Source organism: Silene latifolia, chromosome Y, assembly GCF_048544455.1.
Source record: "Silene latifolia isolate original U9 population chromosome Y, ASM4854445v1, whole genome shotgun sequence".
Taxonomy (NCBI): Eukaryota; Viridiplantae; Streptophyta; class Magnoliopsida; order Caryophyllales; family Caryophyllaceae; genus Silene; species Silene latifolia.
In genome coordinates this window covers 82,340,389-82,365,412 of record NC_133538.1, presented here as the reverse complement: position 1 = coordinate 82,365,412, position 25,024 = coordinate 82,340,389, and the positions used below count along the sequence as shown (strand labels likewise).

At 35.0% G+C, this 25,024-nt stretch overlaps 1 long non-coding RNA gene and 1 other non-coding gene across 2 annotated transcripts; one reads left to right on the top strand and one right to left on the bottom strand.

Annotated features, from left to right (window-relative positions):
- Positions 1–3,407: 3,407 nt before the first annotated feature.
- Positions 3,408–24,062, top strand: LOC141627307 (uncharacterized). Its single transcript, XR_012536873.1, has 3 exons — positions 3,408–3,534; positions 22,774–22,905; positions 23,218–24,062. It is a non-coding gene; the product is annotated as an uncharacterized LOC141627307 (long non-coding RNA).
- On the bottom strand, positions 5,881–5,986 carry LOC141635840 (small nucleolar RNA R71). Its single transcript, XR_012540498.1, has one exon. It is a non-coding gene; the product is annotated as a small nucleolar RNA R71 (small nucleolar RNA).
- Positions 24,063–25,024: the final 962 nt, after the last annotated feature.

Sequence of the window (25,024 nt, the reverse complement as noted above, 5' to 3'; positions counted from 1 at the left end):
TGTTCTTTCTGAATGTTTTTTCTCAAAAAGTTTTTAACATAAAATTTTGTTTTTTTCTCCGTTGTTCAAACAACTTGTGTTCTTTCTAAATGTTTATAATAATGTAATTAAATAATCTACTAAGTTTTTAACATAAAAAATAGTTTTGAATCCCGTGAAAAATCACGTCTTGTATAAGTTTCCCTCTTTTGGTTAATACTACCTATATAAACACGAATTATTTGAAAACATGGCAAATGATCAAATAGGATGTGAATTATGTAATTAAACATAATGACACGGTACTTCGTACTGACTGTGACTAATGTCAACTTCCTTTAATTGTTTTCCTATTTAAACCTCGTTTGCTTTTCAAGGGTTAAAATTATGAAATTTTGAGTGGAAATATGTTAAAGATTTCGCGGTTTTTATTTTAAATATTTTTTTTTGTTATTCTAAATTTTTAATTATGGTCATTATATAATCTAATAATAAATCAAATTAATTATAAGAATGTCACTTGGAATAAAATTGAATACTTTAGTTAGCCTTTTAAACATATTTTATAGATTTAATAATTATTTTATAGATAAAAATGATAGAAACTAATAAGGTGTACGAATCCCATGTTGAAAATTTGAATATGTTAAGGTGGTGTGGAATAAAATTAAATGTGTTAAGGTGGACTTTTAATTAATAAGGTGTACACAACGAATCCTTTATGATCTTATAAAAGCTCAGGAAAAAAAATATTGGACAAAAAAAAAAGGAAGTAGTAGTAACCTTTTATAGAAGGTGAAACAAGTTACAAAATAACAATAAATATTGTATTATGATTTTAGAATGGCAGTTATAGAAAAATTAATTCTACAATGGCAAAATTAGAAATAAAGAACTTTTATAGTTGCCGTGAAAGTTTTTAACTCCGTTTTGTTTGCGAAAATAAAAATACGGAGTATAAAGGAAAAGAGAAGGAATAAGATAGAGGGAGAAAAAGGGATGGAAATATGGAATAGGGTTATTTGATGGGATTAATCAGAACTATTGCTCATCTGCTCCTAATAATCCGAACTACGTTTTAACTCAGAATAAACCCAAATTTAGGTATCCTCTTTTCATAATAGACTAGGCAACTGAATATCTATTTAACAGGTAATCACCATTTCTTTTTCTTTTTAATTCTCATAATCAAACTTTATTAATTATTACAATAATTCCAAAAATCACACTCTCTTAAATACCAACCCGAATCAACTCCGACGAGGCAACTGCTTAATTACCATTCACCACCGCCACAACTCACCTTCTACGTCACCACCAGTCCACCACCAACACATGACCTCACCGAACTGACCGCCTCCTCTTCATTTTTTTCCCCGAATCCCTCCTCATTCTTTGGCTCTTCTTCAACTCCACCTTTCACCTTGCCGATGCACCGTCGATGTCGATGAAAATAAAGACGTTGTCGCCTCCTAACTGACATCGAAGCCAACCTCAATCCTCCAAATTTCCGACATCAAAGCCCACACCACCGGATCAGACCCCTAATATAAATACCAACTTCAAACCCCCTTATTCTCCATCTCACAAAGTCATAATTATATCGACTAAACAACGATTCAACGCCAATTATTCACCCAAATTGTCACGCTCTCTCTTGGTGCTTTAGAACATCATCAATGGCAACAACGACAACAAAGATGTTAAAATAACGGGAGGGAAGAATGAAGAAGATGGAGAATGAAGATTAAGAAAATTGATGTCAGGAAAATAAGAAGGAAGAGAAAAATGATATGTAAAAAGATGGGAAATGGGACCCACAACTATGCTACCTTTTACATTACCTCTTGTCACCGGTCAAAAATCGACCAAGTTCATTATAAGATAAACAAGGCCATAAGTCAGATTATTCTGAGTTAAACAATAGTTTGGATTAATATAAGAAGAAGTGGCATAATTTGGATTATTCTAATCAATTAACCCTATCGAATATGACAAGTATATTTCAAATTCATCCTATGTTCGTAGGATTTTGGTTTGTATTTGAGATGAAAATACATCTCACTAATTATATCTTCATTATCTCTCTGTTTTACCTCATTTATTAATAAAACTCGAAATAAGTAATGCAAGTCACTATAGTTGCAACTTATCTTAATATCCGTACAACGTACAGACATGAAAACTAGTTTTTTTTCTATAATCAAGGTCAAACATGCTCTTAATGTAAAAACCTTCTATTTGTATGAACATTGGAAATTCACTCTCAAATGAACAGTAGAGCAGTAACAAACGTGCGAGTCATGTAATTCACATTGTTGTTCTCTTTTTTACTTCTGCTATTGCTTCACTCTCTATTCATTTCTCTATGCTGACAGTCTCTCTCCTTCTTCTTCTTCTATTACTGATTCTCCATCTACATCTCTCTTCATTTCTTATTTCTTCATTTTTAATCTGCATCATCAACTATGTAATCGCCTTAGTTTCAACTTCGACCATTGCTGATCGATTGATTTGAAGGTTGGTTCACTTTCTTCTTCTTCTTCTGGAAATATTATTGTCTAAATCTCTCCTCATAACATTATAACCTAACCTAATTTTTTACTCCTTCTTACAATTAATCATTTAATTTCTGTACGAACTTTAAAGAGGTTGTTGATCTGCTATTGTATTTTTTTGTTATTTATTTATTTATTCATCATAGAGAAATTCTTTTATTCATTTTAGATTGATTTCTGCTGCTGTATCTTTTTTATTCTTTTTTTTAACTCATTTTATATTGATTCATTTATTCATTTTAGATTTGGATTGATTTTGTTAACTAGGTTAAAATTTAATTGAGTTGTCCGATTACATTTCTTATGAGTGAGTTTTTGTGGGTATTATTGCAGTTGGTAAGGGCGATGAAGATTGGCCTCCTGTTTCATAAATAGTTATGATTACTTCTTTAAAAATGCAAACACGATATTTCTCTAATTATTGCTTATGTTTTGTTGTTATAATTGTTACAACCAACATTGTTGCCAGGAGCATGATGGTAAGCTAAGGATGATTAGATTAGCTACCCAAACACGCAAAGTATCGACATGACCTGACGTTTGCGATGCCAGTGGTGGTGATGTGACGGTGAGGATGTCAGGAGATACGGTGATGGTAAGTAATTTGTTTATTTGCTTTGGATTGCGTGTCTTTGAGAAGTCTTCTTAGGTAGATGTTGGTAAGAGTCAAATTAGAGCGTACCTTGGGGATGGCCATGATGCTTATTTTCTTTCTTAAAGCATGATCCATAAGCAATTTTTGGCTGTTATTAAGGAGTCCGTGCTTTAGTAAATCAATGTTTGAAGATATTGGCTGCTCTATATATTATAGAAGCTCAGTCTACATCATCACTTTCAAGTTAATGAACCTTCCTTTGTTATTAACAATGCAGGAGAGGGGCGCAGGTTGGAGGTTGGTGTATTAGGATGGGTTATGGCGTATGGAGTGGGTGTGGCGATAGAAGCGAAGGGATGATGCAATGTTTTGTTCATCATTCTCAGAGCTGATACATCAGAGGTATGGTTAATTAATTGAGCTTTTGTTAGTTATTTAAAGAGGGTGATCATATCGCATCCTGTTTTATTTGTTGTGTACTTCATACTAACACAACTAACCAAACCAATACTCTGCGAGTTAACACCATACTATGGACCTATGTTTTGTCATATTTAAATGTCAATGATTTATAGACAAATATGAATGCTATTGAAACATTCTGATACGTGCACGTATTTCTATGTCCTTTTGTACCGTTTTATATTGCATTATGCCCCGAAATGGCTACCTTGGTTTGTTTGGTCTGTTTTATAGGAATGAACCTAAAAGTAGTGGAATCGTACCCCTTTCATCCTGTTTTGCATGCATTTTGAGGAGACAAGAACTTTAGAGCGAGAGCACTGCATTGGGATGCGTGAAGGAATGGTCAACGAAGCAGTCGACAATGAGTTTGGAGCTGTTTTGGAAGAAGAACACTCGATCGAATGCTTTTCTTGGTCGATCGAGTGGTTTCACGTGCTGAGGAGGTCGATCGAGTAATTTATTTTACTCGATCGAAATGCTGGAAATCAGGTTTACTCGATCGAGTAACATTTTTGGTCGATCGAGTGGTTTACTTGCTGAAGTCCTTGATCGAGTTGTCTCAAACCACTCGATCGAGAGGTTTTGAGTCTTTACGGGCTTTAATCAGTCCGTGTTGCTTATTTAGTTAATGGACTTAGTTTTTCTATTTAAGCTTTCAATAATTAGGTTTTAATTACGTTTTACAGTGCTTAACATTTGTATTACGCCACTTTCTCTTCTCTTAATCTTTCCCTTAAACTCTTCACTGTAACTTTGCTTTTGGGATTATTTTGCTCGGATCTTGTGTTTTTTACGCCGGAATTCTTGATATTGTAATCTTTTCCTCCCTTTAATCTTAATCGTTCATTTGTTTGCTTTAATTCTCTTGTTTTATTCTCTTAATTTCTGCCCTATGTTTTATTTATGCAATTTTATTATCATTTCATCATGTTTATTATTAGTTATTTCATTATTATTAATCTTGACAATATTAATAGCATGAGTAACTAATTTCTTTCATGTTGGGATTAGGGGATCTATGGTAGAAATGTGAAGATGTAGCGAATAGGCTAGATGACTTATTTGTGAGAATCTGTACCCATGGCAATTTAATTATAATACCGACTTAGTTGAGTGCACGCTTCTAAGTTACCCTTTAATCTGGTTAAATTTATTCCTGGATCGGAAGATTGGACTAAATAGACCTGCTATGAACAGTAGACTACCCTAATGAGGACGGAAGTTAAGTTAGTGGAAATCTAGGATAGAAAGTGGACCGGAAGGACCTTTCAACATCCGTCTCACAGTAAATTATCTAGACTATTTGCAGTTGAGTCATTAGACTACCATAGTGAACCAAAATCCCGACATGTTCCTCTTTATTGATCATCTTATTCATTTTTTTTGCCTTTTTACTACTCTTTCTTTACTACTCTTTCCCTTAAGCCTTTATAGTTTAGAAAACCAATTTCAAACCCCCATTTTGTGACCAAATAGACGGACCTTTAACAAATATCTTGCCTCCCTGTGGAGATCGACCCGACTTCCTTAGCTATATTAGTTAGTGCCAGTTGGTTATTTTTGGTAGGTATACGACTAGCCTGTCAAATTTTGGTGCCGTTGCCGGGGAGGCAATAGCCCTATATATTCTTGTTTTCGTTTATTTTTATTCGTCTCAGGGAATTTTTATTCCTTGAGACAGTTCTCATTTATCTTTTTCAGTCTTGAGTATGCCCAGGTCGAACAGATCGGAGTTAATTTCAGCTGATTCTGAGCCAGAGAGACTGTTTAGGCATAGACTCCGTCTGCAAAGAGAACTTCGAAAGGAAGACTTGAGTACTTTCAAGCCCGAGCTACAACATTTTCTATTTGCAGAACATTAATCTTTAGTAGAAGATAATCTCATTTCTGCCGACCAACCAGTAAAGATGCCGAATATTGCAAGTCACTCGGAGCCTACAGTATCCTCTATTCCTAAAGGTTTCAACCTCCAGACTGAGGACGGCAACACCTTTGATATCCGTCCGTCCTAAATTAATCTGGTGGAGAGAAACTTGTTTAGGGGTGTGGCGGGTGAAGACCCAATGAAGCACATGGAGGTCTTTACTGATTACTGCTTTACTATTCCCGCTACAAAGGGAGTAACTCAAGACAAGATTAAGGAGGTGCTCTTTCCTTTCTCTTTGACTGACTCAGCCCGTGAGTGGTTGACCGATTTGGACCGTGCAGCTGCTGGTATCACCAACTGGGAAACATTCGCGGTTGCCTTCTATAAAAGATACGTCCCTCCTCAGCGCAGTAATCAGCTGAGGGCAAAGATTACTAGTTTCAAGCAGGCACCTGATGAGACTTTCTATGAAGCTTGGTGTCGGTTCAAGAGGTTGGTGAGGTCTCTTCCTCACCATGGTTTTGATCCGTGGTTTCTGTCCAATCAGTTCTACAATGGGTTGTACGATGACCACAGAGCTATACTTGACGCCTCATCCAACGGAAGATTTCAAAAGAATACGGATGATGACAAGGGATGGGCCATTATAGAGGAGATGGCGACCCATTGTGCTGAATAGGGAACCCACGGGACTGTATTCGAATAGTCCATTCAGTTGACAAGGCAGTTGTGGCTCAGTTGGAAGCCATGAATGATAGGTTTGATAAATTTGAGCTGCAAAATGCTGGGGAGCCACAGACGATTCATTTGTTGACCAGACAGGAAACTGTCATTTGTGAGAAATGTGGAGGTAATGACGGTCATACTACTATTACTATCTCACGGAGAAAGAACAGGTGCTTGCTTTTCAACAATACAGGCAAGGAGGGGGTTCTTATTATAATAACCAAGGGGATATCCATCCCAATTTGAGGTGGATAACTCAAAATGTGCTCAATCCCACTCCTCCACGGTAGTAGCAGCAGCCATATGTCCCTCCTCATAAGGCTCAACAAGGCTTTTAAAAGCCTCCTTCCTTTCCTCCTCCCAATCAAGGTGCATCATCTTCAGGTAGGGTAAGTGAGCTAGGTGAGCTTAAGTTGATGTTGCAGTCGTTGACAAAGCAATGGAAATTAAGTGACCAACAGAAAGAAGCATCCATCAAGTCGCTTGAAACCCAAGTTGCTCAGTTAGCCGCGAACCAGTCCACGAGGAAATAGGGTCATTTGTCGTCTCAATCTGATAAGAATCCACATGAGACGGTGAATTTGATTAATTTGAGGAGAGGTCGTTCATATGAAGGACCAAAATTATCTGATGACAGGAGTATATCAGACCCGAGGAAGGCTAACGATGCTGATGAACAGTTTATTTTTGCTGAAAATGAGCTGACCACGAAGAAGATACTGGATCGACTGGTTTTTGGGGGTCGATCGAGTAAAGTTGAAGCTGAAAGGACTCGATCGAGTGGAAATATTACTCGATCGAGTGAACAAGATAAAGAAGAGGTCGATCGAGAGGCGCAAACAGCTCGATCGAGTGATATTGCTGAGGAATCTATTCGATCGAGTGGTATTTTTGCTCGATCGAACACTACTGATATTGGAGTCCTCGATCGAGAGCCTGCTAGTGCTCGATCGAGTGATATCTCACCAAGAAGGACTCGATCGAGAGGCAAAACGTCTCGATCGAGTGATGAGGAGCTTGATCTAGCTGATACGTTGGAAGAAAGAAACAAAGGGCTCGAGATACCTATTACCGTGCCCTTCCCGAGGCGATTACAGAACACGAAGGCCAATCAACAGTTCGGTAAATTTGCTGAGTTCCTAAAAAGCTTACAGGTCACTGTTCCATTCGCCGAGTTGCTGACACAGGTACCCTCTTATTTAAAATTTATGAAAGAAATTTTATCACGTAAGAGGCGTAATAATGATCATGAGACGGTAGCTTTGACCGAGGTATGGACTGCCCTAGTTCAAAATAAGTTACCTCCTAAACAGTGAGACCCGGGTAGTTTCTCAATTCCTTGTCATATAGGTACCGATTTGATTGATAACGCGCTATGCGATCTTGGTGCTAGCGTGAGCGTCTTGCCTTTGTCTCTTGCTAAGAGACTTGGCTTGACTAAATTTAATTGCACGAACATGACTGTACAGATGGCCGACCATAGTATATCACGGCCGTTAGGTGTCATAGAGGACATACCTGTTAAAATCGAGAGATTCTTTATTCCCGTTGACTTTGTAGTGCTTGACATACCCAAGGACACTCACACCCCTATTATTTTAGGCAGACCATTTTTATTCACTGCTCGTGCGGCGATAGATGTCGGGGGGAAAACACTAACATTTCAGGTAGGAGACGAGGAATTAATTTTCCATAAGTCTCAGTCTCGTAGGGCTCCCATGCAAGCTCAACCTTGCAATGCCCTTTCCTCTACTGATCCTCATATTGACACTCCAGATGAAAATTTGGAATTTTATGCTGCTATTGTGACCCCTCCGCCTCAGACTGAGAGTAAAAAGGAGGAGAATTCGTCTGTTTCCCTTGCTGCAGGTACAGATGAAAAAGATGAAGGAGCTGTCAAGGGTCATTGTGCAATTAAGATCAATCAAATTGGGGGTGACAACGTCAATGCTGGTGAGAAAGAAAAAAGAACGAGAAAAGTTCGTGCGTACATGGACGTCGACTATTCTCCTCCTACTAGTTCAAACTCAAGCTCGTGGAGAATGAAGAGGACGGTTAATGATGCCGAAGGGACGTCCTCCAGTCAGAAGCCCTCCGAGGGGCTACTGAATTGTCTTGAGAAAAGAGCGGAGAAACATCCGTGTAACAATTTGTAAAAACTAATTTCAAATTTCCGTTGAATTTCTTTATTGCTTTTTTTTAGGACAATTAGAATTTAGCAATTTTTAGCATAATTAGGAAGACTATAGACTGCTATTTTTTTTGTGATTTGGTATATTGGGAAATGTTTGTGATTGTTTTTATGCAGGTTTGGGGAAGTTTTAACGCATCTTAAGGACTTATACGAGGAAAAGCACTCGATCGAGTACTTTTTGTACTCGATCGAGAGGATACTGCAGGAAAAGGGCTCGATCGAAGGCTTTGCAGCTGCTCGCTCGAATTGGCTGAATAAGGGAGTTCTCGATCGAGTATATTTATACTCGATCGAGTAAATTGAAGGTCAAACTCCTTGATCGAGTGATTTTAAATCACTCGATCGAGTGAAAAGGATTTTCACACGCAGGAACTGCCTTCTAAACTCCCTCTTTTTCCTTAATTATTTTCATAATTCATTTGTTCTTCATTCGTGCGACCAAAAACCTCCCAAATCCTCCATTTTTATCACAATTTACCAAATCAAACACCTACAATCAATTCATTTCTAATTAATCGTCATTTCCCCCATAATTCCCCCTTGATTTTCGTTGATTTTTGCGGTCAATTGCAGGTATTAGGGTTTGCGGTTTTCGTTTCGAAAAAATAGCCTAATTTGCATCGTCCTTTGTCGATTAATTACTTCTTTGTAGGACTCTTTTATCAAGTAAGTAATTCCTTTACTTCATTGTTGTTTAATTGCATTAGTTTTGCCTTTTATGAAGTAATTTGGGAATTAGGGTTTCGGGTATACAAATGCAATCGAAATTCTCGACTGAAAATTGGGGCTTTCTGTTTACATAGCTTAAATTGATGATTGTTCCCTCTTATCTCTGTTGGAATATGTGTCCTCCGACAATAATGCGATCACAACTGTCGATCATGATGATCACATGTTTAAATATCATTTTAAGAATACATGTGGGAAGTAATATTTTCATCACAATGGTCCACACATATCGGTAATGATTGGCTGACTAGAGTTTGACATTACTGTCGTGCGACGGTGGTGATCAGTTGATCCCCTTAGGTCATACCTAAAGGGTAACACTCTTAATTGATTATTTAATTGATCGTCTTAAATTACTTAAAATTGACGGACAATTTTGGAAGTAATATTTACGTATCTCATTATAATTTGATAAAATGAGATACGGTCTAAGTGATCGAATTGTTTTATTACTTAGATGAAATTATTGTTTAAGGAAACAATTGCATTAGAATGAATAATTCATTATAAATACAAGATGTTGTGATTTATAATTGGTAAGTTATTTTGGTACAAGTAATTATGAATTACTAAATTCGATTTTGTACATGACGTATTTTTATTAATGCGTTGATTTTTAATATGTTAAAAATGCATAACAATTTTACATGACTTGTGATATGTGACGAATTGACAAATTGACAAAGATAAAATGGAATCCATTTTATCTTAAATGGACCGAAATAAGGGGTGTATTAGGCTAAATATTGTGTTGATTAATTTTAAGTGGAAAACATAATCATTTACCTAATTGCTAGCCATGCAAACCTAGTTGTTTTTGTGAAGAGCAACTTGATCATGAATTGGCCAACACCACCCCACCCTACCCGGTTTTGTCATAGAGAAAAGCCAAGGGTTTTTCTCTATAATTTGTCTAATATACACTATATGCATCTTAGTGTATTATTCATTAAATACATCATCTAAAATATAGAGTTTTAGAGAGATTAATTACTTCTTCTTCTCCCTTCTCTTAAACCGAAAATTAAGAGACCAAAAACAATATTTTTGGGTCAATTTTATTCAAAATTAATATTGTTCTAGTATCAATAATATTAATTTTATTAAGAGGTTATCTTGGGTATTATTCCTTGGAAGGGATTCTATACTTGAATCCTGTGTTCATCCATATTAGGAGAGCTCAATAACAAGTGAGTAGGAGAACTCACTTGCGCCCAATAATCCGAAATTTCCAATGTAAGAATGATGATTTCTTCACTATATTTACTTATGTTTGCATGCATAAGATCTAATTAATTTTATGACTAAATTAAATGGAACATATAAGAATATGTCGAGTATTATGAGATATAGATTTCTAACAAGCGGTATCAAGAGCCTTAGGTTGTTTGCATGCAAATCAGTTATAGTTTTTCCAAGTTATACGATTATCATATAAAACTTATAAATTTGTGTTTATTATGATATATCACGAAATAAATTATGCATGTTAAAGTTTCTAGTCCTAAAATGTATTTAGGATATTTTGGTTAATTTATGGATTTTTATTGTTCATTTTATATAATAATGGCATTAAAATGTGATTTTATGATAAAAATGTCATTTTCGGACTAAAATTAGCTAAACTTCGTTTTTTCCAGTGGTTTTTTGGATATGTTTTCACATATATTATATTTAGATGACCTGTAAATTTTCATAATTTTATGAGTTCTTATGCTCGAAATATGGATTTTTCATGATAAAATCGAATTTAAATGACAAAATAGGTTAATATGAGAAATATTTTGAATCTGGTCATAAATATTTAGTATGATGTCACATGCAATTTTATAAGATGTGTGTAAAATAATAGGCTATAATGAAGTCTTTATGCATGATTTATGAATTTTTGATGAAAAATAACATAAATAGTGACTTTAATTAGTATAAATTGCTAAAACATACTTCATGACTAAGGAAAAACGTCACATGTTGCATTTTATCATATACTAGGTAGCTTCTCGCGCTTCGCGCGGCCTGTTTAAATATTTTTATTATTATAATTGAAGAAAATATTATAATCGATATATGACATTTTATATTTTTAGTTACAAATAGAAATTGATTAATTTTTTTTCAAATATTAGCTTTTAAGGTTTAACTTCAGAACTTTTAAATAAAATACATACTCCGTATAAATATATTATAAGTAATAAACTAAGTTTAATTTGTGGGATCAATATTTTATAAATAAGTATACAGTGATTATTGACGATAATAATTAGAAAAAGAATCATCTTTTTTCTCATTCTCATGTATTTTATCACGCAAATGTCTAATATCATTAATTTTGCGGTGAATATTCATATAGATGTCATGCCACATGGCACATACATTCTCGTTACCATATTATTTATGCCCACTTGAGCTCGTGATATGTTCTTCTATTTAGTATGTACATATATAAACTTTTGCGATAAATTTTGCTATTGTTAAAAATATACATGTCACATAAAGTTTTCTCTAAATTTTTCGTTATGTCGAATTTCTTTTAGTTTTTCCCATATACACATCGACAGATTTTTGTAATATTTAATATCATATTAATGAAAATAAAATATATTCGAATAATACAATAATCAACATTAAATTCTTAAATTAGATCATTTCACCATACATTATTTTTCCAAATCTATTCATACTTGTTCAAAAGGATGTGAATATAAATTTGAGTTTCTTTTGTTCATTTTTTTTTATGTATAATGTATGGTGCTTATGTATCAAATATTTAGGGTTCAACTTATTTATAAGAAAATTGCAAGTTTTGTTTTTCTGACACAACTATATATAATGGTGTTTAAGATTTTACTTATAAATAAAACAGATTGAACTTTTTCTCAAATACAATTTTTTTAGGTTTAACATCAAAATATTTTAAAATACATATAAAATATTTAATAAAAATGCACTATCTATCACTGTGTACATACATAATCGTTACCACACTTTTTAAACCCGCATAAAATCTTATATGTATTTATATTTTTAAATTTTTATTAAAATATTTTTTTACTAAATTTAGAATTAAATAATCGTACTTATAATACTCCCTCTGTTCTTTTTTAATTGTTATTCTTACTTTTCGACACACTCAATTCTCATTTCAATATCTCTCAAAATATATAACGGAATATATTGAAATGCATACTCATATTAAAGCTCTATTCGTAAAGAAATTTATGGTGTAATTTTTATAATTTTTCAACAAATGTATTTTTGTAAAAATTGAATTCAAAGGCTTGCCTCGTAAAATAAAAACGTCAATTATTTGGAACGGAGGATAAATTAATAAAAACCGTAACATTTATTAAACTATAATTAAAACTTTGCTGAGATTTATGCGTTATTTATTATGTTCATATTTAATAGATAGTTGTAATTAATGATTGTAATTAAGGTTGAAACGCCACGTGGCGCATCCACAAATGCGTTTCAACCTTGATTTTTTATATATATATATATATATATATATATATATATATATATATATATATATATATATATATATATATATATATATATATATATATATATATATATAAGATTTCAGATCTAAAAGTGAAAAGTTAATAAATATAATTTTTATGATATTTTTATGGTTGTTAATTGATAAATCCGATAAACCCGCAGCATTGTTTTTCCTCGATGAATTTCGAAATTTTTAACCTAAATTTTTGAACATTATGAGTGTCATGGTATTTTCCAGAATGTTCATGAGTTGAAATTTCAAATTTCAAATTTATTTGAAATTTTTATGATTTATTTGAAGTTTATGGCTTTTATTGTAATTTTAAGTCCTTTTATGAACAATATTAAGAAGTATAAGTTAATTATTGTCAAATGTTAGTGGAGACTAATTTTGAGTCCTAAGATGATTAGGGTAATTAACTAATACAAAAATATGATTTTATGTAATTTATTGTGATTTTAAAAAGTTGAATCACGCAAATCCGTAAAAACCGATTAATGTACGATATTGGCTCCTTAAAGGCGATTTAGCATAAAATTGGGCATGTTCATACATATTATAATGCTGCATTTTATTTATGATTGTCATAATTTTATTTTATGTAATTTTTGAATTATGTAATTTTACTTAGTATGGCCTTAGTTTTTAATTGGTATTACACGAAATGTATGGGAATATCGATTCGGTTGTAATTTATTGTGATCTAGTATCACAGTTTTGTAATTTAATAGATTTATTTTATTTTAATTACAAATGTATAATAGGAAATTATGTAATTTGTTATGTAATTTATTTATTCCGGAGTTCCTTGAAGACGGTGCCACTCAAGAAGGCGATTCATTAAAGACTGTGTTACCTCGAGATGCGTGCCAAAACCAAAGTTCAAGGGACCAATGGAGTTGGTTTCCGAATTTGTAATAGTTTATTAGATTTACTATTTTAGAAAGGCCATACTAGGATTTAATTTATGCTTTGCATTTTATTTATATGTCGCATGCATCGCTAAATCACCATAACTAAAACATGCATCATCTTTTAATCCAGTTTATCGACCGTGTCAATTATAATTATCGTAGTTCACCGCTTTAGTTCACTTAAAACGTGATAGATAATAAATTGACATGACCTGATCTCGCTAAAATAATCAATTGAGACATAGCCTTACCAAAAAGTAGAAACCATGAAAACCTATTTCGTGAGGGAGTGCACTCGGCCACACCGGGGTACAAACCTTGTTACGTAGGGGAAGTGGGTGATAAATGTCTATCCACCGAATTCATGTTGATAAGGGATGAATCGGCTACACCGTGCCCAAATTAATGTGGATTTGGATCATGGACACATTTATTCGAAATTTGGGTTGAACTCAACAAAAGTATTGATAAGGGATGAATCGGCTACACCGTGCCCTTGTCGGATGTGTTTTGGGCTAAAGATAAATGTTAATGTAATTGTTATCGACCAAGAGTTCTAAAAGTAGAATCGATTAAAGCGTTAATCCACCAAGTTATATTTATAAGGGATGAATCGGCCACACCGTGCCCAAGTTAATATGAATTTGGATCTTGGAATCATTTATCAAGTTGGGTAGAGGTCACTAGATAAATGCAATAAAACTTGTTTAAATTAATTTTTACGAGTATTATTATTTAGAAAACGACATATGTTTTATTCCTTCAATTTCGTTTTGTAGATCACATCTATTTCTCATAACAAATGGCCACTCAAAACACCAACGCCACACCTCTCACTAATACTTCATGGCTCCGATCCTTCATGGATCGTTGTAAACTTGAAAAGAATGGGTCAAATTTCTCCGATTGGGATGCCCAACTCAAATTAGCCGCCCAAGGTGACGACAAGCTTCGTTACCTCACCGAGGCCTCTTGATGTAAAACCGGGTACCAAATCGGTGTGAATGTTAGACACGAAAATAAGGACTCGGATCAGCGTTAAGTAAGAGTGCGCTAGAGCTCGACATTGCTCCCGCATCACCTCTCCACCCGAACCTAATGCTAGGTCGAGTGCCGCTACTAGGGAAGCATATGAGGCTTACCACAAGGAGTTCGCCGCAATGAAAAATGTGTTGATTTTTGCGATGGAGGCGGATCTCCAAAGGAGAGCCTTTAAAATGGGCACCGCTAATGAAATCTATTCCAAGCTTGTGACATTGTTTTCACAAACTCCGAGGATCGTCCAATATAAGGCGGCCGCGGCATTCTTTGATCTTGACTTTAAGGAGGGCCAAAAGGTTAGCCCTCACGTGCTCAAATTAATGGAGCTAGTCGAGACTTTGAAGATTCAAAAGGTTGAAATCTTTAAAGAGCTCATTGTAGATAGGATTCTACACTCCTCATCCAAAGTCAAGGCATATGTTCAATTCCGGGTGAATTTTAACATGCAAGACAAGGACGTGTCTCTTGAAGAGTTGCACAAGTTACTTATGCAAGCCGAAAGAGACATGGGGTTAAATGTTAACCCACCTAAGGATGTGCTTAACATAAGCACCAAGAGCAAGGGGAAGTTCAAAACTAATGGGAAGAAGGGTAAGAAGCAAGCTCCCACTTTCACCAAGGCTAAGACTTTTGAAGCTAGCACTTCCAAGACCAAGAATGGTCCTCTTGGTAAATGTCATTATTGTAATGGTGTTGGACATTGGAAGAGGAATTGTTCCAAGTATCTTGGTGACATCAAAGCTGGAAAGATCACTCTAGTAGGTAAATGACTATCCTTTCTTTTATGTTTCTAATTCAACTATGGTATTGTGATACAAAGTTGTGATAATGTATCCCCTTTTTATTATAAATAGGGCCTCCACCAAGCAAGGACAAGGGAAAGGAAAAGCAAGCTTGAGAAACCATCAAGAAGCTAGGAGTAGCTTCCATGAAGCTTGGCTTTTTATTGTCTTATTTTAATTTATGTTTCGGATTTTTAGAACCTTTTGATTTCCGTGTTCGACATGGAAATGTTTGATCCTTTCTAAACAATTGTTGTATTTTGCATTATGGTGGCTTGGTTTGCAACCCAAGTCACCCGTTTTATCGTATTTTTCTTATTCTAAAAATTCGTCTATATATGCTTGTACATAGAAACATATGATCATCCACTTAAAGTGATCTAATAGACAACTATAATAATGGGATTCATTATATGTCCACAAGCTTAAGGCTTGTGTATGATCAATTATAAAATGATGATTGAGTTGATGAACTCTCTTAAAGGAATGTCAATCACCAAGTACACTTATCAAATTTAAAACTATTAGTCAACCTATGAGATAGTCCTCCTTATACTTCAAAAAATCATTATTTGTGTCTCATAAGCTATCTTTGAATCTCTAGTGTATTTATTCTAAAGATAGAGTGGGAGAAAAATGAAGACACAAAGAACACAAAGCAAATTTGTGTACTTATGTATATGAGATCTACGTAAGAAAGAATGATTTGTATACCTATATAGATAGTGTACACGAATAGATGCGATCTATGGTCTCGAATAGATGAAATCTACATGACAAAAGAGACCAAGTGAAGTAATCAAAAGAATATGTTCTCAAGATAACTACACGAGGAGACCAAAAGAAAATTTTGGAAGAAGAATGACTAATGTAAAGTCTTAACAAGAGATTTGGCTAGTTTATGAGCGACTTTTGAAAAATAGTTTCAATATTGATATTTACTTATGAGCCTAAATGAAACAAAGTTGCATCCTCAAAAATAAATGTGATTTATGAATAAAAGTTGCAAAGAAAGATATGCCGATATCTACAAAAGCTAAATTAATTGTTAACCATGCTAGTGTCATTACTTAACCTCATTATGAAAATGAAATGGTTAAACCTCCTTCCAGAAAAGGGTATTTTGAGAAGGACGTATATTAAATGAAATTCACATTTAAATAATGACATTGCTACGCATCATTATAAAATGAATGAGTTAGAGATTAAAATCTCTTTCCATAAGTTTAAGATTGAAACCTTTTCAAAATAGGTATTTTGAAAGGATATGCTGAGCACATATATGGTTTTATCTTAATAACTTGGCAAAGCAAAATATATTTCAATTCTTGAAATATTTCGATTGAGTAGTCAATTGTGAAACATGTGGAATTAAGTGGGAGTTGGAAATTATCATGTGAAGACATGGAATTTAGTGGGAGCAATCATCTTGTAAAAATTTATAACTCATTACTCATTGAGAATGACGAGCTAATACTATCTTTCACAAAGAAGTATTTGAGTTTTCAATTCTGGATGAAAATGGACTATGATGAATCCAATCACATCATGAGATGTTGGATAGGTATTGAGATATACACATCGAATCAACGAGAAACGTAGGTTATTCATGTCAATGAAAATGGAATTGCCATTAGCAGTCATGATCGTTCATTAAACCTAAGAATGGTTGATCACATGATTATTAGTTACTAATGTTTCCACCATTAGAATAATCACACATGTCCAATAATGAATCATATGCATAAGAGCATGATGAATCATTGGCAAGCCATAGAAGAATCGTCATGAATTCTCGAGGAGAACTAATGAGAGATTCCAGTGATGGACATAACACTCTGTTATGTGCCAAGAGGTTGCACGTTTTAAAGTTCGATCACACGTAAGGATTTATGAAAATCCTAAGCTACTCAAGCTAAAAGGAGAAATAAGAAGCTTTGAAAAATACTTAGTTGAAGTAAGAAGTTACTCAAAACTGATATTTTCTAATATGCTAGGACTTATGAGAAGTGATAGGCTAATCATCTTGACAATTGTTGCAAGACTCTACAAAACGTATACCTAGTGCATTGTGAGTTGGTAGAACACTTGAGCAGTGCAAGTTATATCATCCACCACAATTCGTTGGTTATGTGATAAACAGCAAGAAAGTTCTTTCAAGATAAAGAACCCAAACCTAGGTTAGGAACCTATATGTGTACTTGGTAAGGTTCATGCTATGAAAGATAACATGAATATAAAGGAAAATGCAATATAAGAAGTTTGAACACATGGACACTTGGTATGTTAAACTTCTATTGCAATCAACTAGTGTTTACACACTTTTGATATACATCACAAGGTTATAATATGGTATTGACTACCCGAATGTGATGTCGACGTTTGTCGTTTGAGTTATTATTAACTCACCTTATACTTTGTTACATCCAAACGGGTTGTAGAGACAATTGAACCCCGTTAAAGTGAACACGGATTAGCATTGTATTCGCCCATAGTTACTTGCATGAGGTGACGTCTCGAAGTGACTAGAGTGTGATGCGATTGATGGCAAGTTCAAGTGCCATGAAGTCATGTGAGATGACTAGTCGATTACATAGGCAGACTGTTGGGAACACCTTGTCGGGTCTTATGACCGCTTATAGAGTTCTGGCAAATTTATATAGCCTGGTCGTGGCGAGAGCTACTATAGTATTCTAATGAGTCGATAATTTTGACTAAAGACTGTTCGCCTTATATGGCACAGTTTCAGATTAACTTTGATTTGTGTTACTATGACCTTCGTAAATGGGGTCAAATGGGCATATTTTAGGTTATGATGGCTATGGCTAGTCGAAGGGAATAAGTGCGATAGGAATTTTCCATCCCTAGTCAGGGTTATAAAAATATCTCAGGGCCACTCGAGGAGTAATGAACTAGAAATGCGTGGCCACCCTCGGAAGATATCCATGGTGGATAATTCCGGTCAATCAGTTATTCTTCAGATCGAGGAAACCACTCTCGATATGATCACTTGCAAGTACGACCTGAAAGAGACCTTGCATTGAGTGGGAGATAGTAATAGGACAAGAGAATTGGTGACGCACACTTGTCGAGGACAAGTGGGAGATTGTTGGAATATGTGTCTTCCGACAATAATGCGATCACAACTGTCGATCATGATGATCACATGTTTAAATCTCATTTTAAGAATACATGTGGGAAGTAATATTTTACTGTCAATTGGTCCACACATATCGGTAATGATTGGTCGACTAGAGTTTGACATTTGCGTAGATGCGACGGTGGTGATCGATTGATCCCCTTAGGTCATACCTAAAGGATAACACTCTTAATTGATTATTTAATTGATCGTATGACGATACGGGTTAATCAAATTACTTAAAATTGACGGACAATTTTGGAAGTAATATTTACGTATCTCATTATAATTTGATTAAATGAGATACGGTCTAAGTGATCGAATTGTTTTATTACTTAGATGAAATTATTGTTTAAGATGTTATGATTTATAATTGGTAAGTTATTTTGGTACAAGTAATTATGAATTACTAAAGTCGATTTTGTACATGACGTATTTTTATTAATGCGTTGATTTTTAATATGTTAAAAATGCATAACAATTTTACATGACTTGTGACATGTGACAAATTGACAAAGATAAAATGGAATCCATTTTATCTTAAATGGACCGAAATAAGGGGTGTATTAGGCTAAATATTGTGTTGATTAATTTTAAGTGGAAAACATAATCATTTACCTAATTGCTAGCCATGCAAACCTAGTTGTTTTTGTGAAGAGCAACTTGATCATGAAGTGGCCAACACCACCCCACCCTACCCGATTTTGTCATAGAGAAAAGCCAAAGGTTTTTCTCTATAATTTGTCTAATATACACTGTATGCATCTTAGTGTATTATTCATTAAATACATCATCTAAAATATAGAGTTTTAGAGAGATTAATTACTTCTTCTTCTCCCTTCTCTTAAACCGAAAATTAAGAGACCAAAAACAATATTTTTGGGTCAATTTTATTCAAAATTAATATTGTTCTAGTATCAACAATATTAATTTTATTAAGAGGTTATCTTGGGTATTATTCCTTGGGAGGGATTCTATACTTGAATCCTTTGTTCATCCATATTAGGAGAGCTCAAGAACAAGTGAGTAAGAAAACTCACTTGCGCCCAATAATCCGAAATTTCCAATGTAAGAATGATGATTTCTTCACTATATTTACTTATGTTTGCATGCATAAGATCTAATTAATTTTATGACTAAATTAAATGGAACATATAAGAATATGTCGAGTATTATGAGATATAGATTTCTAACAATCTCATCGCCAATTATCTGTTTGTTTCGAATTTTTGAGGCGAAATTGGAATTAGGGTTCCTGAAGTCGAAAATTTCGACTGTTTTGGGGAAATTTCGGTGTTTCATTGTTAATTGTTTACCCTTTCCCTTTCCTTACTTGATTAGGATGCCCTCTTCCAGTTCATCTGTTAGTCCGTCTTTGCCTGAGACGGTGGTCCCTGCTGTCACCACCGTCTCCACGACCGTTAGTACCACTGCCACTGCTCTCGTGTCCTTGTTATGTCGGCTGGTACTATCGTTACTGCTGCTAGCTCCGTCTCAGCCTCCACTTCCATCACAGCCACTGCTGCTAGCACTGCTGCTAGCCCTTCTTCCTCTGTGTCGGTCTCTGCTGCTTCTTCTGTTGCAGCTACAGCTAGTACTTCAGGTATGGTGACCACCCCTGCTGCGTGGTCACCCGCAGTCACAGCTGCTTACCGGGCGGCTCTAGTTCCTCGTCCCGTGAGAGTCTGATTTTGTTGGTCTTGCAAGGTCGATAGGTCAGCTTTATTTCTGAACATCTTATAACTCGTTTGCGTATTGACTGCTGTAGTTGTAACTGTTGATTTTTGTTGCATTAAATTGGTTCAAGTAGACAAGTTATAGCTAGCTCTGAGTTATCATTCTCGTTCCATTAGTTTGCATTTAGTTTACTCGAGGACGAGTAAAGGTTCGGTTTGGGGAGATTTGATACGTGCATTTTATATAGTCTTTTTAGCCTCCTTTTGCACGTATTTCTATGTACTTTTGTACCATTTTGTATTGCATTATGCCCCGAAATGGCTACTTTGGTTCGTTTGGTCTGTTTTATAGGAATGAACCTGAAAGTAGTGGAATCGTACCCCTTTCGTCCTGTTTTGCATGCATTTTGAGGAGACGGGAACTTTAGAGCGAGAGCACTGCATTGGGATGCGTGAAGGAATGGTCAACGAAGCAGTCGGCAACGAGTTTGGAGCTATTTTGGAAGAAGAACACTCGATCGAATGCTTTTCTTGGTCGATCGAGTGGTTTCACGTGCTGAGGAGGTCGATCGAGTAATTTATTTTACTCGATCGAGTAACATTTTTGGTCGATCGAGTGGTTTACTTGCGGAAGTCCTCGATCGAGTTGTCTCAAACCACTCGATCGAGAGGTTTTGACTCTTTACGGGCTTTAATCAGTCCGTGTTGCTTATTTAGTTAATGGACTTAGTTTTTCTATTTAAGCTTTCAATAATTAGGTTTTAATTACGTTTTACACTGCTTAACATTTGTATTACGCCACTTTATCTTCTCTTAATCTTTCCCTTAAACTCTTCACTGTAACTTTGCTTTTGGGATTATTTTGCTCAGATCTTGTGTTCTTTCACCGGAATTCTTCCTATTGTAATCTTTTACTCCCTTTAATCTTAATCTTTCCTTTGTTTGCTTTAATTCTCTTGTTTTATTCTCTTAATTTCTGCCCTAAGTTTTATTTATGCAATTTTATTATCATTTCATCATGTTTATTATTAGTTATTTCATTAATATTAATCTTGACAACATTAATAGGATGAGTAACTAATTTCTTTCATGTTGGGATTAGGGGATCTATGGTAGAAATGTGACGATGTAGCGAATAGGCTAGATGACTTATTTGTGAGAATTTGTACCCATGGCAATTTAATTATAATACCGACTTAGTTGAGTGCACGCTTCTAAGTTACTCTTTAATATGGTTAAATTTATTCTTGGATCAGAAGATTGGACTAAATAGACGTGCTATGAACAGTAGACTACCCTAATGAGGACGGAAGTTAAGTTAGTGGAAATCTAGGATAGAAAGTGGACCGGAAGGACCTTTCAACATCCATCTCACAGTAAATTATCTAGACTATTTGAAGTTGAGTCATTAAACCACCATAGTGAACCGAAATCCCGACATGTTCCCTCTTTATTGATCATTTTATTCATTTTTTCTGCCTTTTTACTGCTCTTTCTTTACTACTCTTTCCCTTAAGCCTTTATAGTTTAGAAAACCAATTTCAAACCCCCATTTTGTGACCAAATAGACGGACCTTTAACAGATATCTTGCCTCTCTGTGGAGATCGACCCGACTTCCCTAGCTATACTAGTTAGTGCCAGTTGGTTATTTTTGGTAGGTATACGACTAACCTGTCACATTCACTTGCAAAATTCAGTTTGCATTTCAGTTAGAATACGAAACGGTACTTTGAAATACCTTCAAAAAACAATGAGTTGAGAGTAGACATGGCAATTAGCTTAACTTATTTTGGGTACGGGTAGCTCATAGTTGGGTTATAAGGGGTCAACTGGTCAAGTGACTTTGGGTTGTGATTATGAAGGTTTTTGGTTCAAATTAGTTCTTTCATGTGTTGTCAGGTTGGGTCAGTTTAGGTTTGGATAATTTTGCTTCAAACTATACTTTCGGGGTCCGGGGAAGGTTTAGGTCGGGTCAAATTGGATTAATTCAGTATTGCAACCTTGGCTCAAGAGCAAGAAGGATACGAAGAAAATAGTTTATGAGAGAGTAACACTCAAGTGTAAAGTTTAATCAAGGGTTTAATTTTGAATTTAATGGTGGAGGCGGAGGAAAAGATTATGGGACAACTGCAAGAGTGTTGGGTAATCTTGCATTAGTTGTGGGATTAACTTATCTTTCTTTAAGCGGTCAACCCGGTTGGGTTTTGAATACTGTTGTCTCTCTTTAATTTGGGTTTTTTTTCTTCCTTAATTTATTCCTTCTGTCTTTGTCACTTGTCAGTTTGTTACATTTTTCTTATTTGAGTGTCTCAGTGATTTCTTTACGTTTCAGTTTATAGAGTTGATCCGGACATTGGGAGTATATATTTTAGCTTTGTTAAATTTCATTTATGAAGCTTAATGAATTTTTGCATTTGTACAAATTTGATTTACTCTATTCTTTGTATATTTAAGAGTCTTGTTTATCATTCAATTTAGATGAGAACTCAAGACTTTAAGAGTGGAGTGGCTCCTTAAGAATTTGGGAACATAAGTGTCTGGTGGTTAGGGTAACATTTGCTAATTGGAATCTTAAATGATATTTGTATGTGGTCTGCAGGGTGTGCTGGTTGCCGAGGTGGCCTGAAAGGTTGCTGCATGACAAGACCAGATGGATTGTCGAAATTGTTCCACTGGACTACCTAATCTAGAGTTTATGTGGACTATTTCAAGATGTTGCTGCCTCTCTTAGGTAAATAGACTCTTTCCTATTGCCCATTTGGGAATCGTAATTTCATATTCTGCATTGATGTGTTTTTTGTCGAATGGTTATGCCCTATTAAATTGGCGAGTCTAACACACAAGAGTCTCTTGCCACTTTTTCCTATTTGGTGAGTTTGTTTCAAAATTGAGATTGTTTATGTTATCTTATTGACAAAATGTAACTTTTGATTTTGCTATTCTTTATTTATAGTCGGGCTTATGTTCCCTTATTTACATAGTCGGGATTCCGATGTTGTTCCCTTAATTACAAAATGTAACACTATGTTTTGTTTTTGTTTAGGCTGCTTTCGCATTTGTGGTTCTTGCTTATCCGCCACTTGACACCGAGTCTGAGTAACATAGGTTCATGGTCTCGCGGGATAGAAGCCTCTATGAAGAAAACAGAGAAAAGTAGTTACATTGAAGATGCGAAACGGCTGAGTGGTGTTTTATTCGTGCTTCCAGTCACTTTACCTTTCTATGGTCCTTTCTTCATGTAACATGAGCTGTCGTCGTTTGTTAGGCTTTTAGTTTGCAACTTTTCTTTTGAAAACAAACCAAATCACCATTTAACTTGGACCCAATCACCCAACAAATATCGAAACTGAAGTAATAGTCAGAGATTAAATCATGCCTGGAAGAGAGAAATAGAGACGATTGGTGAGTCACCTTCTCCGTGATTCTCATTTTAGCCGTACATCATTCTATTGCTGGCCTTGTCAAATTACACCTGTCAAATTAGCAGGGCTGAGAGCCTGAAACCTAAAACAAATAGGAAGGCAATCCGAATAAGGAATTGACTTCACTTCACGGGTTATTGAACAAATCTGTTGGATTATTATCTTTGATAAATAAGACATGGTTATTAATGAGACGTCCAATACTTTCCCAATTAAAGTAAGTGTACTGATTTTTCAGGAGTTGAAAAACACCCGTGCTAGATTGTTTTCAACCCTTTTGATGAGATTAAGACACACGTCTCTCTCTCTTGAATGGCCTTAATTGTTTTAAAATCAGTGGTTAGATAACTCACTCATGGCTGCAATGACGAGACCGACAACCAAGATGATTAGCATTTAGTTAGTTTCGCTTGGATGGTGTTAATTTGAGTTTTACATACTGAGATGTGACTGATGGCTGTTTTTCCCCTGCTTTTAATTGATTATGATTGTTTGTATTAAGGTTCTGCTTTATTTGATTATGATTGCTTGTGTTAGGGTTTTACTTTATTTCAGAATATTAATGTTCTTTTGCAATTATGATGTCAGAGAAGTCACTCCTGGCTAAGTAGGAGTATCGATGCGCTGGTGATGCAGTATTTATAATGCATATATGCCTCCAGCTTATGCTTGGTAAAGTCTTGCTTAGCTTGTTCTTATTGTGATTATATTTGATTTGGTGTGTCGAATTTTCTGTTGAGGCAATGTAGCTTAGCCACAGTTTGTAATGTAATGCATTCTGGTTATTCATGCTAAAATAAAGGTCTTCTTTTTGAGACAAATGACATCGTCATTGCATTTAATTCGAAAGAAGTATATGTATCATATATTTATATGTATGGTTTGAGGGCTAAAGTCACAAGGATAATGAGTTGGATGTGGAGGGAAGGTAACATAGCTATAGTTTGAAATAGGCATGTATTGAAATAAACTATAAGGATATTGAGCCATGAATTGAAAAGGATTAATATATATGTATTGATCAAATTATTATTCATTATCTGGCAAATGTTTCTTTCAGTTTGAGGAAGCCAGGGATGTCCAAGATGATACAGATGGCCGTGATGGCTATAGCTTTGATGGGCACCGTCTTCGAATTTGTTGACTACGTCTATATTGCATTACGTAAAGTTGAGGCCTTGCTATTATATATTTGTGTTAAGGTCCTTGTGGTTTCACAGGTTTAGCTGGCCCATGGTGGGCGTGGTCACTCATCATCAACTGCAAGCTCTAATAATAATAGTGGAGATCGTTATGGTGTCTCAAAACATACTGAATATCGAGGTAATATCTCTTTTCAGCATATTTGTTCAAATTTCAGGTTGGTAGATAAAGATATCTCCCTTACCCCTATGTTTTTGGGATTATTTAACGTCGCTATTGGTGATG